The sequence below is a fragment of the Mesoplodon bidens genome (genome assembly GCF_964165515.1).
Source record: "Mesoplodon bidens genome assembly, chromosome: 14".
NCBI classification, from domain to species: domain Eukaryota; kingdom Metazoa; phylum Chordata; class Mammalia; order Artiodactyla; family Ziphiidae; genus Mesoplodon; species Mesoplodon bidens.
The window spans coordinates 26,120,467-26,141,756 of record NC_138170.1 but is presented as its reverse complement, the minus strand read 5'-3'; positions in this window follow the sequence as shown (position 1 = coordinate 26,141,756).

Genomic DNA, 21,290 nt, shown 5'->3' with positions numbered 1-21,290 from the left:
CGATGGAATTTGTCACTGTGAGCACTATCACGATAGGCAAAGTCACGGTTTGCACTGTCCCCTTGGGCCCTGTCACAGTGAGCACTATCACTTTGACGGTGATGTCCATGGGCACTGCCACCATGGACACTACCAACTTGAGAATTATCACCATTTGTTCTCTCAGCGTGGTCACGGTCAACAAGTGCACTCTCACTATGCTCACTATGACCGTGAACACTGTCACCATGGGCACCTTAATCATGGGCACTATCACTGTGAGCACTATCACCATCGGCACTATCACTGTGATCACTGTCACCATAGACGCTATCATGGTGAGCACCGTTAACATGAGCATTGTAACTGTGAGCACTGTCACAATGGGTAATGCAACCATGAGCCCAGTCACCGTGAGCACTGTCAGCATGGGTTGTCACCTTGTGCACGGTCAGCATGAGCACTGTCACCATGGGCACTATAACTATTTTTCAGTGCCACCATGTGCACTGTCACCTTGGACACTATCACCACGAGCACTGTCACCATGAGTACTGTCATCATGGGCAATGGCACAGCCACCATCTGCAATCTTACCATGGTCACTATCACTGTGAGCACTGTCAACAATGGAACTACCAACATGGGCACTGTCATCATGAGCACTTTCACCATACGAACTCTCACCATGGGCACTATGAACGTGAGAACGGTCACCATGGGCACTGTCACCATGAGCATTGTCATCATAGGCAATGTCACCGTGAGAACTATCACCATGTGCACTGTCCACAAGGGTACTATCACATTGAGTTGTATCACCATGTGTACTGTCATATTGGGCACAGTCACCATGGGCACACTCACCAAGTACACTATCACTATGCTCACGATTACTCTGAACACTGTCACCATGGGCACTGTAACCATGGGCATTATCACCGGGAGCATTATCAGCATCAGCTCAACAGGCGTGATAACTGTCACCATGGGTCATATCACCGTGAGCACGGTTGCCATGGGCACTGTCACGATGTGCAATGCCCCATTGGTACTCTCACCATGGGAACTGCCACCATGAGCACTGTCACCATGAGCACTGACACCACGATCACTGCCACCGAGGGCACTGCAACCATGAGCACTGTCACCATGAGAACGGTTACTATGTGAAATGTAACCATGGGCAATTTCTCGATGAGTACTCTCACCATGGGTATTTTCACCTTGGGCACTCTCAACGTAAACAGTATTACCATGAGCAGTTTCACTGTGAGCACAGTCACCATGGGCACTGTCACAATGCGGAGTGTCACCATGAGCCATGTCACCATGGGAAATGTCACCGTGAGAAGTGTCACCATAGGCAATGTCACCATGGGCAATGTCACCATGGGAAATGCCATTTTGAGCACTGTCAACATGGGTACTGCAACCATGAGTACTGTCACCATGAGTACTGTCACCATTGGCAGTATCACCAGGCGCACTGTCACCATGGGCACTATCACCATGACAACTCTCAGAGTGAGCACTGTCACTGTGGGCACTGCCATCGTGAGCAATTCCACCATGGGCAATGTCACCATGGGCACTAACACTGTGAGCACTCTCAGCATGAGCACGTCACCATGAGCCCTGTCACCATGGACAATGTCACTGTGAGAAGTTTCACCATAGGCAATGTCACCGTGGGCACTGTCACCATGGTCACTGCCACCACTGTCACTGTCATTTTGAGCACTGTCACCATGGGTACTGCAACCATGAGCACTGTCACCATGAGCACTGTCACCATTGCGAGTATCACCATGTGCACTGTCACCATGGGCACTATCACAATGAGAACTGTCAGCGTGGGCACTGTCACTGTTGGCAAGGGCACCATGGCCACTTCCACCATGGGCAATGTCACCATGGGCACTATCACTGTGAGCACTGTCAACATGAGCACGTCACCATGGGCACTGTCAACATGGGTACTATCTCAAAGGGCAATGTCACCATGAGCATTGTCAGGATGGGCAATTTCACCATGGGCACTGTCACCAAAGGCACTATCGCCATGAGCAATGTCACTGTGGGCCGTGTCACCAGGGGCACTATCACCATGGTTAATGTTATCATTGGCACTTTCCCCGTGAGCACTGTCACCCTGGGTACTGTCATCATGGGCACGGTCACCGTGAGCACTATCTCCATGAGCACAGCCACTGTGAACACCATCACCATAATCACTGGCCTCATCGGTACTGTCACCATGAGCACTGCCACAATGAGCACTGTCAGCATGGGCACTTCCCCCATGAGCACTGTCACTATGAGAACTGCTACCATGGGTATTTTCACCATGAGTACTGTCACCCTGTGTATTGTCACCATTTGCACTGTCACCATGAAGACTATAACCGTGAGCGCTATCACCATGAGATCTCTCACCATGGTCACTGTCACCATGGCACCTTGCACAATGGGGGCTGTCAACATGAGTTCTGTCACCATTGGCACTATCACTGTGAGCATTCTCACTGTGGTCAGTGTCACCATGGGCACGGTCACCATGAGCACTGTCACCATAGGCAATGTCACCGTGGTCAGTGTCACCATGAGCACTGTCACCATAGGCAATGTCACCGTGGTCAGTGTCACCATGAGCACTGTCAACATGGGCACTCATACAGTGGGCACTGTCACTATGAGCACTGTCACCATGGGTACTGCCACCATGAGCAGTGTCTCTGTGAGTACTGTCAGCATGGGTTTTTACCGTGAGCACTGTCACCATGAGCCCTGTCACCATTTTTTAGTGACACCATGTGCACTACCACCATGCACACTCTCACCATGGGCACTGTCACTGAGAAAACTGTCACCATAAGTACTGTCTTCATGGGCACTGTCACCAAGGGCACGGCCAACATGTGAAATGTAACCATTGTCAGTATCACTGTGAGGAGTGTCACCATGGGAATTACCAACATAGGCACTGTCATCCTTAGCACTTTCAGAACGGGAAATGTCACCATGGGCACTATCACCGTGAGGACTCTCACCATGGGAATTATCGCCATGGGCACTATCAGCATTAGAACTGTCACCGTGGTCACTGTCACGATGGAATTTGTCACGGTGAGCACTGTCACGATAGGCAAAGTCACGGTTTGCACTGTCCCCTTGGGCCCTGTCACAGTGAGCACTATCACTTTGAAGGTTGTGGCCATGGGCTCTGCCACCATGGACACTACCAACTTGAGAATTATCACCATTTGATCTCTCAGCATTGTCACGGTCAACAAGTGCACTCTCACTGTGCTCACTATGACCGTGAACTCTGACACCATGGGCACCTTAATCATTGGCACTATCACTGTGAGCACTATCACCATCGGCACTATCACTGTGATCACTGTCACCATAGACACTATCATGGTGAGCACAGTTAACATGAGCATTGTAACTGTGAGCACTGTCACAATGGGTAATGCAACCATGAGCCCAGTCACCGTGAGCACTGTCAGCATGGGTTGTCACCTTGTGCACGGTCAGCATGAGCACTGTCGCCATGGGCACTGTAACTATTTTTCAGTGCCAACATGTGCACTGTCACCTTGGACACTATCACCACGAGCACTGTCACCATGAGTACTGTCATCATGGGCAATGGCACAGCCACCATCTGCAATCTTACCATGGTCACTATCACTGTGAGCACTGTCACCAATGGAACTACCAACATGGGCACTGTCATCATGAGCACTTTCACCATACGAACTCTCACCATGGGCACTATGAACGTGAGAACGGTCACCATGGGCACTGTCACCATGAGCATTGTCATCATAGGCAATGTCACCGTGAGAACTATCACCATGCACACTGTCCACAAGGGTACTATCACATTGAGTTGTATCACCATGTGTACTGTCATCTTGGGCACAGTCACCATGGGCACACTCACCAAGTACACTATCACTATGCTCACTATTACTCTGAACACTGTCACCACGGGAACCGTAACCATGGGCACTATCACCGGGAGCATTATCAGCATCGGCACAACAGGCGTGATAACTGTCACCATGGGTCATATCACCGGAGCACGGTTGCCATGGGCACTGTCACGATGTGCAATGCCCCATTGGTACTCTCACCATGGGAACTGCCACCATGAGCACTGTCACCATGAGAACGGTTACTATGTGAAATGTAACCATGGGCAATTTCTCGATGAGTACTCTCACCATGGGTATTTTCACCTTGGGCACTCTCAACGTAAACAGTATTACCATGAGCACTTTCACTGTGAGCACTGTCACCATGGGCACTGTCACAATGCAGAGTGTCACCATGAGGCCTGTCACCATGGGAAATGTCACCGTGAGAAGTGTCACCATAGGCAATGTCACCATGGGCAATGTCACCATGGGAAATGCCATTTTGAGCACTGTCACCATGGGTACTGCAACCATGAGTACTGTCACCATGAGTACTGTCACCATTGGCAGTATCACCAGGCGCACTGTCACCATGGGCACTATCACCATGACAACTCTCAGAGTGAGCACTGTCACTGTGGGCACTGCCATCGTGAGCAATTCCACCATGGGCAATGTCACCATGGGCACTAACACTGTGAGCACTCTCAGCATGAGCACGTCACCATGAGCCCTGTCACCATGGACAATGTCACTGTGAGAAGTTTCACCATAGGCAATGTCACCGTAGGCACTGTCACCATGGTCACTGCCACCACTGTCACTGTCATTTTGAGCACTGTCACCATGGGTACTGCAACCATGAGCACTGTCACCATGAGCACTGTCACCATTGCGAGTATCACCATGTGCACTGTCACCATGGGCACTATCACAATGAGAACTGTCAGCGTGGGCACTGTCACTGTTGGCAAGGGCACCATGGCCACTTCCACCATGGGCAATGTCACCATGGGCACTATCACTGTGAGCACTGTCAACATGAGCACGTCACCATGGGCACTGTCAACATGGGTACTATCTCAAAGGGCAATGTCACCATGAGCATTGTCAGGATGGGCAATTTCACCATGGGCACTGTCACCAAAGGCACTATCGCCATGAGCAATGTCACTGTGGGCCGTGTCACCAGGGGCACTATCACCGTGGTTAATGTTATCATTGGCACTTTCCCCGTGAGCACTGTCACCCTGGGCACTGTCATCATGGGCACGGTCACCGTGAGCACTATCTCCATGAGCACAGCCACTGTGAACACCATCACCATAATCACTGGCCTCATCGGTACTGTCACCATGAGCACTGCCACAATGAGCACTGTCAGCATGGGCACTTCCCCCATGAGCACTGTCACTATGAGAACTGCTACCATGGGTATTTTCCCCATGAGTACTGCCACCCTGTGTATTGTCACCATTTGCACTGTCACCATGAAGACTATAACCGTGAGCGCTATTACCATGAGATCTCTCACCATGGTCACTGTCACCATGGCACCTTGCACAATGGGGGCTGTCAACATGAGTGCTGTCACCATTGGCACTATCACTGTGAGCATTCTCACTGTGGTCAGTGTCACGATGGGCACTGTCACCATGAGCACTGTCACCATAGGCAATGTCACCTAGGTCAGTGTCACCATGAGCACTGTCAACATGGGCACTCATACAGTGGGCACTGTCACTGTGAGCACTGTCACCATGGGTACTGCCACCATGAGCAGTGTCTCTGTGAGTACTGTCAGCATGGGTTTTTACCGTGAGCACTGTCACCATGAGCCCTGTCAACATTTTTCAGTGACACCATGTGCACTACCACCATGCGCACTCTCACCATGGGCACTGTCACCGAGAAAACTGTCACCATAAGTACTGTCTTCATGGGCACTGTCACCAAGGGCACGGCCAACATGTGAACTGTAACCATTGTCAGTATCACTGTGAGAAGTGTCACCATGGGAATTACCAACATAGGCACTGTCATCCTTAGCACTTTCAGAACGGGAACTCTCACAATGGGCACTATCACCGTGAGGATTCTCACCACGGGAATTATCGCCATGGGCACTATCAGCATTAGAACTGTCACCGTGGTCACTGTCACGATGGAATTTGTCACTGTGAGCACTATCACGATAGGCAAAGTCACGGTTTGCACTGTCCCCTTGGGCCCTGTCACAGTGAGCACTATCACTTTGACGGTGATGTCCATGGGCACTGCCACCATGGACACTACCAACTTGAGAATTATCACCATTTGTTCTCTCAGCGTGGTCACGGTAAACAAGTGCACTCTCACTATGCTCACTATGACCGTGAACACTGTCACCATGGGCACCTTAATCATGGGCACTATCACTGTGAGCACTATCACCATCGGCACTATCACTGTGATCACTGTCACCATAGACGCTATCATGGTGAGCACCGTTAACATGAGCATTGTAACTGTGAGCACTGTCACAATGGGTAATGCAACCATGAGCCCAGTCACCGTGAGCACTGTCAGCATGGGTTGTCACCTTGTGCACGGTCAGCATGAGCACTGTCACCATGGGCACTATAACTATTTTTCAGTGCCACCATGTGCACTGTCACCTTGGACACTATCACCACGAGCACTGTCACCATGAGTACTGTCATCATGGGCAATGGCACAGCCACCATCTGCAATCTTACCATGGTCACTATCACTGTGAGCACTGTCACCAATGGAACTACCAACATGGGCACTGTCATCATGAGCACTTTCACCATACGAACTCTCACCATGGGCACTATGAACGTGAGAACGGTCACCATGGGCACTGTCACCATGAGCATTGTCATCATAGGCAATGTCACCGTGAGAACTATCACCATGTGCACTGTCCACAAGGGTACTATCACATTGAGTTGTATCACCATGTGTACTGTCATATTGGGCACAGTCACCATGGGCACACTCACCAAGTACACTATCACTATGCTCACGATTACTCTGAACACTGTCACCATGGGCACCGTAACCATGGGCACTATCACCGGGAGCATTATCAGCTTCGGCACAACAGGCGTGATAACTGTCACCATGGGTCATATCACCGTGAGCACGGTTGCCATGGGCACTGTCACGATGTGCAATGCCCCATTGGTACTCTCACCATGGGAACTGCCACCATGAGCACTGTCACCATGAGCACTGACACCACCATCACTGCCACCGAGGGCACTGCAACCATGAGCACTGTCACCATGAGAACTGTTACTATGAGAAATGTAACCATGGGCAATTTCTCGATGAGTACTCTCACCATGGGTATTTTCACCTTGGGCACTCTCAACGTAAACAGTATTACCATGAGCACTTTCACTGTGAGCACTGTCACCAAGGGCACTGTCACAAGGCGGAGTGTCACCATGATCCATGTCACCATGGGAATTGTCACGGTGAGAAGTGTCACCATAGGCAATGTCACCATGGGCAATGTCACCATGGGAAATGCCATTTTGAGCACTGTCAACATGGGTACTGCAACCATGAGTACTGTCAAAATGAGTAGTACTGTCACCATTGGCAGTATCTCCAGGCGCACTGTCACCATGGGCACTATCACCATGACAACTCTCAGAGTGAGCACTGTCACTGTGGGCACTGCCATCGTGAGCAATTCCACCATGGGCAATGTCACCATGGGCACTAACGTTGTGAGCACTCTCAACATGAGCACGTCACCATGAGCCCTGTCACCATGGGCAATGTCACTCTGAGAAGTTTCACCATAGGCAATGTCACCGTGGGCACTGTCACCATGGTCACTGCCACCACTGTCACTGTCATTTTGAGCACTGTCACCATGGGTACTGCAACCATGAGCACTGTCACCATGAGCACTGTCACCATTGCGAGTATCACCATGTGCTCTTTCACCATGAGCACTATCACAATGAGAACTGTCAGCGTGGGCACTGTCACTGTTGGCAAGGGCACCATGGCCACTTCCACCATGGGCAATGTCACCATGGGCACTATCACTGTGAGCACTGTCAACATGAGCACGTCACCATGGGCACTGTCAACATGGGTACTATCTCAAAGGGCAATGTCACCATGAGCATTGTCAGGATGGGCAATTTCACCATGAGCACTGTCACCAAAGGCACTATCGCCATGAGCAATGTCACTCTGGGCCGTGTCACCAGGGGCACTATCCCCATGGTTAAAGTTATCATTGGCACTTTCCCCGTGAGCACTGTCACCCTGGGCACTGTCATCATGGGCACGGTCACCGTGAGCACTATCTCCATGAGCACAGCCACTGTGAACACCATCACCATAATCACTGGCCTCATCGGTACTGTCACCATGAGCACTGCCACAATGAGCACTGTCAGCATGGGCACTTCCCCCATGAGCACTGTCACTATGAGAACTGCTACCATGGGTATTTTCACCATGAGTACTGTCACCCTGTGTATTGTCACCATTTGCACTGTCACCATGAAGACTATAACCGTGAGCGCTATCACCATGAGATCTCTCACCATGGTCACTGTCACCATGGCACCTTGCACAATGGGGGCTGTCAACATGAGTGCTGTCACCATTGGCACTATCACTGTGAGCATTCTCACTGTGGTCAGTGTCATCATGGGCACGGTCACCATGAGCACTGTCACAATAGGCAATGTCACCGTGGTCAGTGTCACCATGAGCACTGTCAACATGGGCACTCATATAGTGGGCACTGTCACTGTGAGCACTGTCACCATGGGTACTGCCACCATAAGCAGTGTCTCTGTGAGTACTGTCAGCATGGGTTTTTACCGTGAGCACTGTCACCATGAGCCCTGTCACAATTTTTTAGTGACACCATGTGCACTACCACCATGCGCACTCTCACCATGGGCACTGTCACCGAGAAAACTGTCACCATAAGTACTGTCTTCATGGGCACTGTCACCAAAGGCACGGCCAACATGTGAACTGTAACCATTGTCAGTATCACCGTGAGAAGTGTCACCATGGGAATTACCAACATAGGCACTGTCATCATGAGCACTTTCAGAACGGGAACTGTCACCATGCGCACTATCACCGTGAGGACTCTCACCATGGGAATTATCGCCATGGGCACTATCAGCATTAGAACTGTCACCGTGGTCACTGTCACGATGGAATTTGTCACTGTGAATACTGTCACGATAGGCAAAGTCACGGTTTGCACTGTCCCCTTGGGCCCTGTCACAGTGAGCACTATCACTTTGACGGTGGTGGCCATGGGCACTGCCACCATGGACACTACCAACTTGAGAATTATCAACATTTGTTCTCTCAGCGTGGTCACGGTCAACAAGTGCACTCTCACTATGCTCACTATGACCGTGAACACTGTCACCATGGGCACCTTAATCATGGGCACTATCACCGTGAGCACTATCACCATCGGCACTATCACTGTGATCACTGTCCCCATAGACACTATCATGGTGAGCACAGTTAACATGAGCATTGTAACTGTGAGCACTGTCACAATGGGTAATGCAACCATGAGCCCAGTCACCGTGAGCACTGTCAGCATGGGTTGTCACCTTGTGCACGGTCAGCATGAGCACTGTCACCATGGGCACTATAACTATTTTTCAGTGCCACCATGTGCACTGTCACCTTGGACACTATCACCACGAGCACTGTCACCATGAGTACTGTCATCATGGGCAATGGCACAGCCACCATCTGCAATCTTACCATGGTCACTATCACTGTGAGCACTGTCACCAATGGAACTACCAACATGGGCACTGTCACCATGAGCACTTTCACCATACGAACTCTCACCATGGGCACTATGAACGTGAGAACGGTCACCATGGGCACTGTCACCATGAGAATTGTCATCATAGGCAATGTCACCGTGAGAACTATCACCATGCACACTGTCCACAAGGGTACTATCACATTGAGTTGTATCACCATGTGTACTGTCATGTTGGGCACAGTCACCATGGGCACACTCACCAAGTACACTATCACTATGCTCACTATTACTCTGAGCACTGTCACCATGGGCACCGTAACCATGGGCACTATCACCGGGAGCATTATCAGCATCGGCTCAACAGGCGTGATAACTGTCACCATGGGTCATATCACCGTGAGCACGGTTGCCATGGGCACTGTCACGATGTGCAATGCCCCATTGGTACTCTCACAATGGGAACTGACACCATGAGCACTGTCACCATGAGAACTGTTACTATGAGAAATGTAACCATGGGCAATTTCTCCATGAGTACTCTCACCATGGGTATTTTCACCTTGGGCACTCTCAACGTAAACAGTATTACCATGAGCACTTTCACTGTGAGCACTGTCACCATGGGCACTGTCACAATGCGGAGTGTCACCATGAGCCATGTCACCATGGGAAATGTCACCGTGAGAAGTGTCACCATAGGCAATGTCACCATGGGCAATGTCACCATGGGAAATGCCATTTTGAACACTGTCACCATGGGTACTGCAACCATGAGTACTGTCACCATGAGTACTGTCACCATTGGCAGTATCACCAGGCGCACTGTCACCACGGGCACTATCACCATGACAACTCTCAGAGTGAGCACTGTCACTGTGGGCACTGCCATCGTGAGCAATTCCACCATGGGCAATGTCACCATGGGCACTAACGCTGTGAGCACTCTCAACATGAGCACGTCACCATGAGCCCTGTCACCATGGGCAATGTCACTGTGAGAAGTTTCACCATAGGCAATGTCACCGTGGGCACTGTCACCATGGTCACTGCCACCACTGTCACTGTCATTTTGGGCACTGTCACCATGGGTACTGCAACCATGAGCACTGTCACCATGAGCACTGTCTCCATTGCGAGTATCACCATGTGCACTGTCACCATGGGCACTATCACAATGAGAACTGTCAGCGTGGGCACTGTCACTGTTGGCAAGGGCACCATGGCCACTTCCACCATGGGCAATGTCACCATGGGCACTATCACTGTGAGCACTGTCAACATGAGCACGTCACCATGGGCACTGTCAACATGGGTACTATCTCAAAGGGCAATGTCACCATGAGCATTGTCAGGATGGGCAATTTCACCATGGGCACTGTCACCAAAGGCACTATCGCCATGAGCAATGTCACTGTGGGCCGTGTCACCAGGGGCACTATCACCATGGTTAATGTTATCATTGGCACTTTCCCCGTGAGCACTGTCACCCTGGGCACTGTCTTCATGGGCACGGTCACCGTGAGCACTATCTCCATGAGCACAGCCACTGTGAACACCATCACCATAATCACTGGCCTCATCGGTACTGTCACCATGAGCACTGCCACAATGAGCACTGTCAGCATGGGCACTTCCCCCATGAGCACTGTCACTATGAGAACTGCTACCATGGGTATTTTCACCATGAGTACTGTCACCCTGTGTATTGTCACCATTTGCACTGTCACCATGAAGACTATAACCGTGAGCGCTATCACCATGAGATCTCTCACCATGGTCACTGTCACCATGGCACCTTGCACAATGGGGGCTGTCAACATGAGTGCTGTCACCATTGGCACTATCACTGTGAGCATTCTCACTGTGGTCAGTGTCACCATGGGCACGGTCACCATGAGCACTGTCACCATAGGCAATGTCACCGTGGTCAGTGTCACCATGAGCACTGTCAACATGGGCACTCATACAGTGGGCACTGTCACTGTGAGCACTGTCACCATGGGTACTGCCACCATGAGCACTGTCTCTGTGAATACTGTCAGCATGGGTTTTTACCGTGAGCACTGTCACCATGAGCCCTGTCACCATTTTTTAGTGACACCATGTGCACTACCACCATGCGCACTCTCACCATGGTCACTGTCACCGAGAAAACTGTCACCATAAGTACTGTCTTCATGGGCACTGTCACCAAGGGCACGGCCAACATGTGAACTGTAACCATTGTCAGTATCACCGTGAGAAGTGTCACCATGGGAATTACCAACATAGGCACTGTCATCATGAGCACTTTCAGAACGGGAACTGTCACCATGGGCACTATCACCGTGAGGACTCTCACCATGGGAGGTATCGCCATGGGCACTATCAGCATTAGAACTGTCACCGTGGTCACTGTCACGATGGAATTTGTCACGGTGAGCAGTGTCACGATAGGCAAAGTCACGGTTTGCACTGTCCCCTTGGGCCCTGTCACAGTGAGCACTATCACTTTGACGGTGGTGGCCATGGGCACTGCCACCATGGACACTACCACCTTGAGAATTATCACCATTTGTTCTCTCAGCGTGGTCACGGTCAACAAGTGCAGTCTCAGTATGCTCACTATGACCGTGAACACTGTCACCATGGGCACCTTAATCATGGGCACTATCACTGTGAGCACTATCACCATCGGCACTATCACTGTGATCACTGTCACCATAGACACTATCATGGTGAGCACAGTTAACATGAGCATTGTAACTGTGAGCACTGTCACAATGGGTAATGCAACCATGAGCCCAGTCACCGTGAGCACTGTCAGCATGGGTTGTCACCTTGTGCACGGTCAGCATGAGCACTGTCACCAAGGGACTATAACTATTTTTCAGTGTCACCATGTGCACTGTCACCTTGGACACTATAACCACGAGCATTGTCACCATGAGTACTGTCATCATGGGCAATGGCACAGCCACCATCTGCAATCTTACCATGGTCACTATCACTGTGAGCACTGTCACCAATGGAACTACCAACATGGGCACTGTCATCATGAGCACTTTCACCATACGAACTCTCACCATGGGCACTATGAACGTGAGAACGGTCACCATGGGCACTGTCACCATGAGCATTGTCATCATAGGCAATGTCACCGTGAGAACTATCACCATGCGCACTGTCCACAAGGGCACTATCACATTGAGTTGTATCACCATGTGTACTGTCATCTTGGGCACAGTCACCATGGGTACACTCACGAAGTACACTATCACTATGCTCACTATTACTCTGAACACTGTCACCATGGGCACCGTAACCATGGGCACTATCACCGGGAGCATTATCAGCATCGGCACAACAGGCGTGATAACTGTCACCATGGGTCATATCACCGTGAGCACGGTTGCCATGGGCACTGTCACGATGTGCAATGCCCCATTGGTACTCTCACCATGGGAACTGCCACCATGAGATCTGTCACCATGAGCACTGACACCACGATCACTGCCACCGAGGGCACTGCCACCATGAGCACTGTCACCATGAGAACTGTTACTATGAGAAATGTAACCATGGGCAATTTCTCGATCAGTACTCTCACCATGGGTATTTTCACCTTGGGCACTCTCAACGTAAACAGTATTACCATGAGCACTTTCACTGTGAGCACTGTCACCATGGGCACTGTCACACTGCGGAGTGTCACCATGAGCCATGTCACCATGGGAAATGTCACCGTGAGAACTGTCACCATAGGCAATGTCACCATGGGCAATGTCACCATGGGAAATGCCATTTTGAGCACTGTCACCATGGGTACTGCAACCATGAGTACTGTCACCATGAGTACTGTCACCATTGGCAGTATCACCAGGCGCACTGTCACCATGGGCACTATCACCATGACAACTCTCAGAGTGAGCACTGTCACTCTGGGCACTGCCATCGTGAGCAATTCCACCATGGGCAATGTCACCATGGGCACTAACGTTGTGAGCACTCTCAACATGAGCACGTCACCATGAGCCCTGTCACCATGGGCAATGTCACTGTGAGAAGTTTCGCCATAGGCAATGTCACCGTGGGCACTGTCACCATGGTCACTGCCACCACTGTCACTGTCATTTTGAGCACTGTCCCATGGGTACTGCAACCATGAGCACTGTCACCATGAGCACTGTCACCATTGCGAGTATCACCATGTGCACTGTCACCATGAGCACTATCACAAAGAGAACTGTCAGCCTGGGCACTGTCACTGTTGGCAAGGGCACCATGGCCACTTCCACCATGGGCAATGTCACCATGGGCACTATCACTGTGAGCACTGTCAACATGAGCACGTCACCATGGGCACTGTCAACATGGGTACTATCTCAAAGGGCAATGTCACCATGAGCATTGTCAGGATGGGCAATTTCACCATGAGCACTGTCACCAAAGGCACTAACGCCATGAGCAATGTCACTGTGGGCCGTGTCACCAGGGGCACTATCACCATGGTTAATGTTATCATTGGCACTTTCCCCGTGAGCACTGTCACCCTGGGCACTGTCATCATGGGCACGGTCACCGTGAGCACTATCTCCATGAGCACAGCCACTGTGAACACCATCACCATAATCACTGGCCTCATCGGTAATGTCACCATGAGCACTGCCACAATGAGCTCTGTCAGCATGGGCACTTCCCCCATGAGCACTGTCACTATGAGAACTGCTACCATGGGTATTTTCACCATGAGTACTGTCACCCTGTGTATTGTCACCATTTGCACTGTCACCATGAAGACTATAACCGTGAGCGCTATCACCATGAGATCTCTCACCATGGTCACTGTCACCATGGCACCTTGCACAATGGGGGCTGTCAACATGAGTGCTGTCACCATTAGCACTATCACTGTGAGCATTCTCACTGTGGTCAGTGTCACCATGGGCACGGTCACCATGAGCACTGTCACCATAGGCAATGTCACCGTGGTCAGTGTCACCATGAGCACTGTCAACATGGACACTCATACAGTGGGCACTGTCACTGTGAGCACTGTCACCATGGGTACTGCCACCATAAGCAGTGTCTCTGTGAGTACTGTCAGCATGGGTTTTTACCGTGAGCACTGTCACCATGAGCCCTGTCACCATTTTTTAGTGACACCATGTGCACTACCACCATGCGCACTCTCACCATGGGCACTGTCACCGAGAAAACTGTCACCATAAGTACTGTCTTCATGGGCACTGTCACCAAGGGCACGGCCAACATGTGAACTGTAACCATTGTCAGTATCACCGTGAGAAGTGTCACCATGGGAATTACCAACATAGGCACTGTCATCATGAGCACTTTCAGAACGGGAACTGTCACCATGGGCACTATCACCGTGAGGACTCTCACCATGGGAATTATCGCCATGGGCACTATCAGCATTAGAACTGTCACCGTGGTCACTGTCACGATGGAATTTGTCACGGTGAGCAGTGTCACGATAGGCAAAGTCACGGTTTGCACTGTCCCCTTGGGCCCTGTCTCAGTGAGCACTATCACTTTGACGGTGGTGGCCATGGGCACTGCCACCATGGACACTACCACCTTGAGAATTATCACCATTTGTTCTCTCAGCGTGGTCACGGTCAACAAGTGCAGTCTCAGTATGCTCACTATGACCGTGAACACTGTCACCATGGGCACCTTAATCATGGGCACAATCACCGTGAGCACTATCACCATCGGCACTATCACTGTGATCACTGTCACCATAGACACTATCATGGTGAGCACAGTTAACATGAGCATTGTAACTGTGAGCACTGTCACAATGGGTAATGCAAGCATGAGCCCAGTCACCGTGAGCACTATCAGCATGGGTTGTCACCTTGTGCACGGTCAGCATGAGCACTGTCACCATGGGCACTATAACTATTTTTCAGTGCCAACATGTGCACTGTCACCTTGGACACTATCACCACGAGCAGTGTCACCATGAGTACTGTCAACATGGGCAATGGCACAGCCACCATCTGAAATCTTACCATGGTCACTATCACTGTGAGCACTGTCACCAATGGAACTACCAACATGGGCACTGTCATCATGGGCACTTTCACCATGCGAACTCTCAACATGGGCACTATAAACGTGAGAACGGTCACCATGGGCACTGTCACCTTGAGCATTGTCATCATAGGCAATGTCACCGTGAGAACTATCACCATGCGCACTGTCCACAAGGGCACTATCACATTGAGTTGTATCACCATGTGTACTGTCATCTTGGGCACAGTCACCATGGGCACACTCACCAAGTACACTATCACTATGCTCACTATTACTCTGAACACTGTCACCATGGGCACCGTAACCATGGGCACTATCACCGGGAGCATTATCAGCATCGGCACAACAGGCGTGATAACTGTCACCATGGGTCATATCACCGTGAGCACGGTTGCCATGGGCACTGTCACGATGTGCAATGCCCCATTGGTACTCTCACCATGGGAACTGCCACCATGAGCACTGTCACCATGAGCACTGACACCACCATCACTGCCACCGAGGGCACTGCAACCATGAGCACTGTCACCATGAGAACTGTTACTACGAGAAATGTAACCATGGGCAATTTCTCGATGAGTACTCTCACCATGGGTATTTTCACCTTGGGCACTCTCAACGTAAACAGTATTACCATGAGCACTTTCACTGTGAGCACTGTCACCAAGGGCACTGTCACAATGCGGAGTGTCACCATGATCCATGTCACCATGGGAAATGTCACGGTGAGAAGTGTCACCATAGGCAATGTCACCATGGGCAATGTCACCATGGGAAATGCCATTTTGAGCACTGTCAACATGGGTACTGCAACCATGACTACTGTCACCATGAGTAGTACTGTCACCATTGGCAGTATCACCAGGCGCACTGTCACCATGGGCACTATCACCATGACAACTCTCAGAGTGAGCACTGTCACTGTGGGCACTGCCATCGTGAGCAATTACACCATGGGCAATGTCACCATGGGCACTAACGTTTTGAGCACTCTCAACATGAGCACGTCACCATGAGCCCTGTCACCATGGGCAATGTCACTGTGAGAAGTTTCACCATAGGCAATGTCACCGTGGGCACTGTCACCATGGTCACTGCCACCACTGTCACTGTCATTTTGAGCACTGTCATCATGGGTACTGCAACCATGAGCACTGTCACCATGAGCACTGTCACCATTGCGAGTATCACCATGTGCACTGTCACCATGAGCACTATCACAATGAGAACTGTCAGCGTGGGCACTGTCACTGTTGGCAAGGGCACCATGGCCACTTCCAACATGGGCAATGTCAACATGGGCACTATCACTGTGAGCACTGTCAACATGAGCACGTCACCATGGGCACTGTCAACATGAGTACTATCTCAAAGGGCAATGTCACCATGAGCATTGTCAGGATGGGCAATTTCACCATGAGCACTGTCACCAAAGGCACTATCGCCATGAGCAATGTCACTGTGGGCCGTGTCACCAGGGGCACTATCCCCATGGTTAAAGTTATCATTGGCACTTTCCCCGTGAGCACTGTCACCCTGGGCACTGTCATCATGGGCACGGTCACCGTGAGCACTATCTCCATGAGCACAGCCACTGTGAACACCATCACCATAATCACTGGCCTCATTGGTACTGTCACCATGAGCACTGCCACAATGAGCACTGTCAGCATGGGCACTTCCCCCATGAGCACTGTCACTATGAGAACTGCTACCATGGGTATTTTCACCATGAGTACTGTCACCCTGTGTATTGTCACCATTTGCACTGTCACCATGAAGACTATAACCGTGAGCTCTATCACCATGAGATCTCTCACCATGGTCACTGTCACCATGGCACCTTGCACAATGGGGGCTGTCAACATGAGTGCTGTCACCATTGGCACTCTCACTGTGAGCATTCTCACTGTGGTCAGTGTCACCATGGGCACTGTCACCATGAGCACTGTCACCATAGGCAATGTCACCGTGGTCAGTGTCACCATGAGCACTGTCAAGGTGGGCACTCATACAGTGGGCACTGTCACTGTGAGCACTGTCACCATGGGTACTGCCACCATGAGCAGTGTCTCTGTGAGTACTGTCAGCATGGGTTTTTACCGTGTGCACTGTCACCATGAGCCCTGTCACCATTTTTCAGTGACACCATGTGCACTACCACCATGCGCACTCTCACCATGGGCACTGTCACCGAGAAAACTGTCACCATAAGTACTGTCTTCATGGGCACTGTCACCAAGGGCACGGCCAACATGTGAACTGTAACCATTGTCAGTATCACTGTGAGAAGTGTCACCATGGGAATTACCAACATAGGCACTGTCATCATGAGCACTTTCAAAACGGGAACTGTCACAATGGGCACTATCACCGTGAGGACTCTCACCACGGGAATTATCGCCATGGGCACTATCAGCATTAGAACTGTCACCGTGGTCACTGTCACGATGGAATTTGTCACTGTGAGCACTGTCACGATAGGCAAAGTCACGGTTTGCACTGTCCCCTTGGGCCCTGTCTCAGTGAGCACTATCACTTTGACGGTGATGTCCATGGGCACTGCCACCATGGACACTACCAACTTGAGAATTATCACCATTTGTTCTCTCAGCGTGGTCACGGTCAACAAGGGCACTCTCACTATGCTCACTATGACCGTGAACACTCTCACCATGGGCACCTTAATCATGGGCACTATCACCGTGAGCACTATCACCATCGGCACTATCACTGTGATCACTGTCACCATAGACACTATCATGGTGAGCACAGTTAACATGAGCATTGTAACTGTGAGCACTGTCACAATGGGTAATGCAACCATGAGCCCAGTCACCGTGAGCACTGTCAGCATGGGTTGTCACCTTGTGCACGGTCAGCATGAGCACTGTCACCATGGGCACTATAACTATTTTTCAGTGCCACCATGTGCACTGTCACCTTGGACACTATCACCACGAGCACTGTCACCATGAGTACTGTCATCATGGGCAATGGCACAGCCACCATCTGCAATCTTACCATGGTCACTATCACTGTGAGCACTGTCACCAATGGAACTACCAACATGGGCACTGTCATCATGAGCACTTTCACCATAAGAACTCTCATCATGGGCACTATGAACGTGAGAACGGTCACCATGGGCACTGTCACCATGAGCATTGTCATCATAGGCAATGTCACCGTGAGAACTATCACCATGCGCACTGTCCACAAGGGTACTATCACATTGAGTTGTATCACCATGTGTACTGTCATCTTGGGCACAGTCACCATGGGCACACTCACCAAGTACACTATCACTATGCTCACTATTACTCTGAACACTGTCACCATGGGCACCGTAACCATGGGCACTATCACCGGGAGCATTATCAGCATCGGCTCAACAGGCGTGATAACTGTCACCATGGGTCATATCACCGTGAGCACGGTTGCCATGGGCACTGTCACGATGTGCAATGCCCCATTGGTACTCTCACCATGGGAACTGCCACCATGAGCACTGTCACCATGAGAACTGTTACTATGAGAAATGTAACCATGGGCAATTTCTCGATGAGTACTCTCACCATGGGTATTTTCACCTTGGGCACTCTCAACGTAAACAGTATTACCATGAGCACTTTCACTGTGAGCACTGTCACCATGGGCACTGTCACAATGCGGAGTGTCACCATGAGCCATGTCACCATGGGAAATGTCACCGTGAGATGTGTCACCATAGGCAATGTCACCATGGGTAATGTCACCATGGGAAATGCCATTTTGAGCACTGTCACCATGGGTACTGCAACCATGAGTACTGTCACCATGAGTACTGTCACCATTGGCAGTATCACCAGGCGCACTGTCACCATGGGCACTATCACCATGACAACTCTCAGAGTGAGCACTGTCACTGTGGGCACTGCCATCGTGAGCAATTCCACCATGGGCACTAACGCTGTGAGCACTCTCAACATGAGCATGTCACCATGAGCCCTGTCACCATGGAAAATGTCACTGTGAGAAGTTTCACCATAGGCAATGTCACCGTGGGCACTGTCACCATGGTCAATGCCACCACTGTCACTGTCATTTTGGGCACTGTCACCATGGGTACTGCAACCATGAGCACTGTCACCATGAGCACTGTCACCATTGCGAGTATCACCATGTGCACTGTCACCATGGGCAATATCACAATGAGAACTGTCAGCGTGGGCACTGTCACTGTTGGCAAGGGCACCATGGCCACTTCCACCATGGGCAATGTCACCATGGGCACTATCACTGTGAGCACTGTCAACATGAGCACGTCACCATGGGCACCGTCAACATGGGTACTATCTCAAAGGGCAATGTCACCATGAGCATTGTCAGGATGGGCAATTTCACCATGAGCACTGTCACCAAAGGCACTAACGCCATGAGCAATGTCACTGTGGGCCGTGTCACCAGGGGCACTATCACCATGGTTAATGTTATCATTGGCACTTTCCCCGTGAGCACTGTCACCCTGGGCACTGTCATCATGGGCACGGTCACCATGAGCACTATCTCCATGAGCACAGCCACTGTGAACACCATCACCATAATCACTGGCCTCATCGGTACTGTCACCATGAGCACTGCCACAATGAGCTCTGTCAGCATGGGCACTTCCCCCATGAGCACTGTCACTATGAGAACTGCTACCATGGGTATTTTCACCATGAGTACTGTCACCCTGTGTATTGTCACCATTTGCACTGTCACCATGAAGACTATAACCGTGAGCGCTATCACCATGAGATCTCTCACCATGGTCACTGTCACCATGGCACCTTGCACAATGGGGGCTCTCAACATGAGTGCTGTCACCATTGGCACTATCACTGTGAGCATTCTCACTGTGGTCAGTGTCACCATGGGCACGGTCACCATGAGCACTGTCACTATAGGCAATGTCACCGTGGTCAGTGTCACCATGAGCACTGTCAACAGGGACACTCATACAGTGGGCACTGTCACTGTGAGCACTGTCACCATGGGTACTGCCACCATAAGCAGTGTCTCTGTGAGTACTGTCAGCATGGGTTTTTACCGTGAGCACTGTCACCATGAGCCCTGTCACCATTTTTTAGTGACACCATGTGCACTACCACCATGCGCACTCTCACCATGGGCACTGTCACCGAGAAAACTGTCACCATAAGTACTGTCTTCATGGGCACTGTCACCAAGGGCACGGCCAACATGTGAACTGTAACCATTGTCAGTATCACCGTGAGAAGTGTCACCATGGGAATTACCAACATAGGCACTGTCATCATGAGCACTTTCAGAACGGGAACTGTCACCATGGGCACTATCACCGTGAGGACTCTCACCATGGGAATTATCGCCATGGGCACTATCAGCATTAGAACTGTCACCGTGGTCACTGTCACGATGGAATTTGTCACGGTGAGCAGTGTCACGATAGGCAAAGTCACGGTTTGCACTGTCCCCTTGGGCCCTGTCACAGTGAGCACTATCACTTTGACGGTGGTGGCCATGGGCAC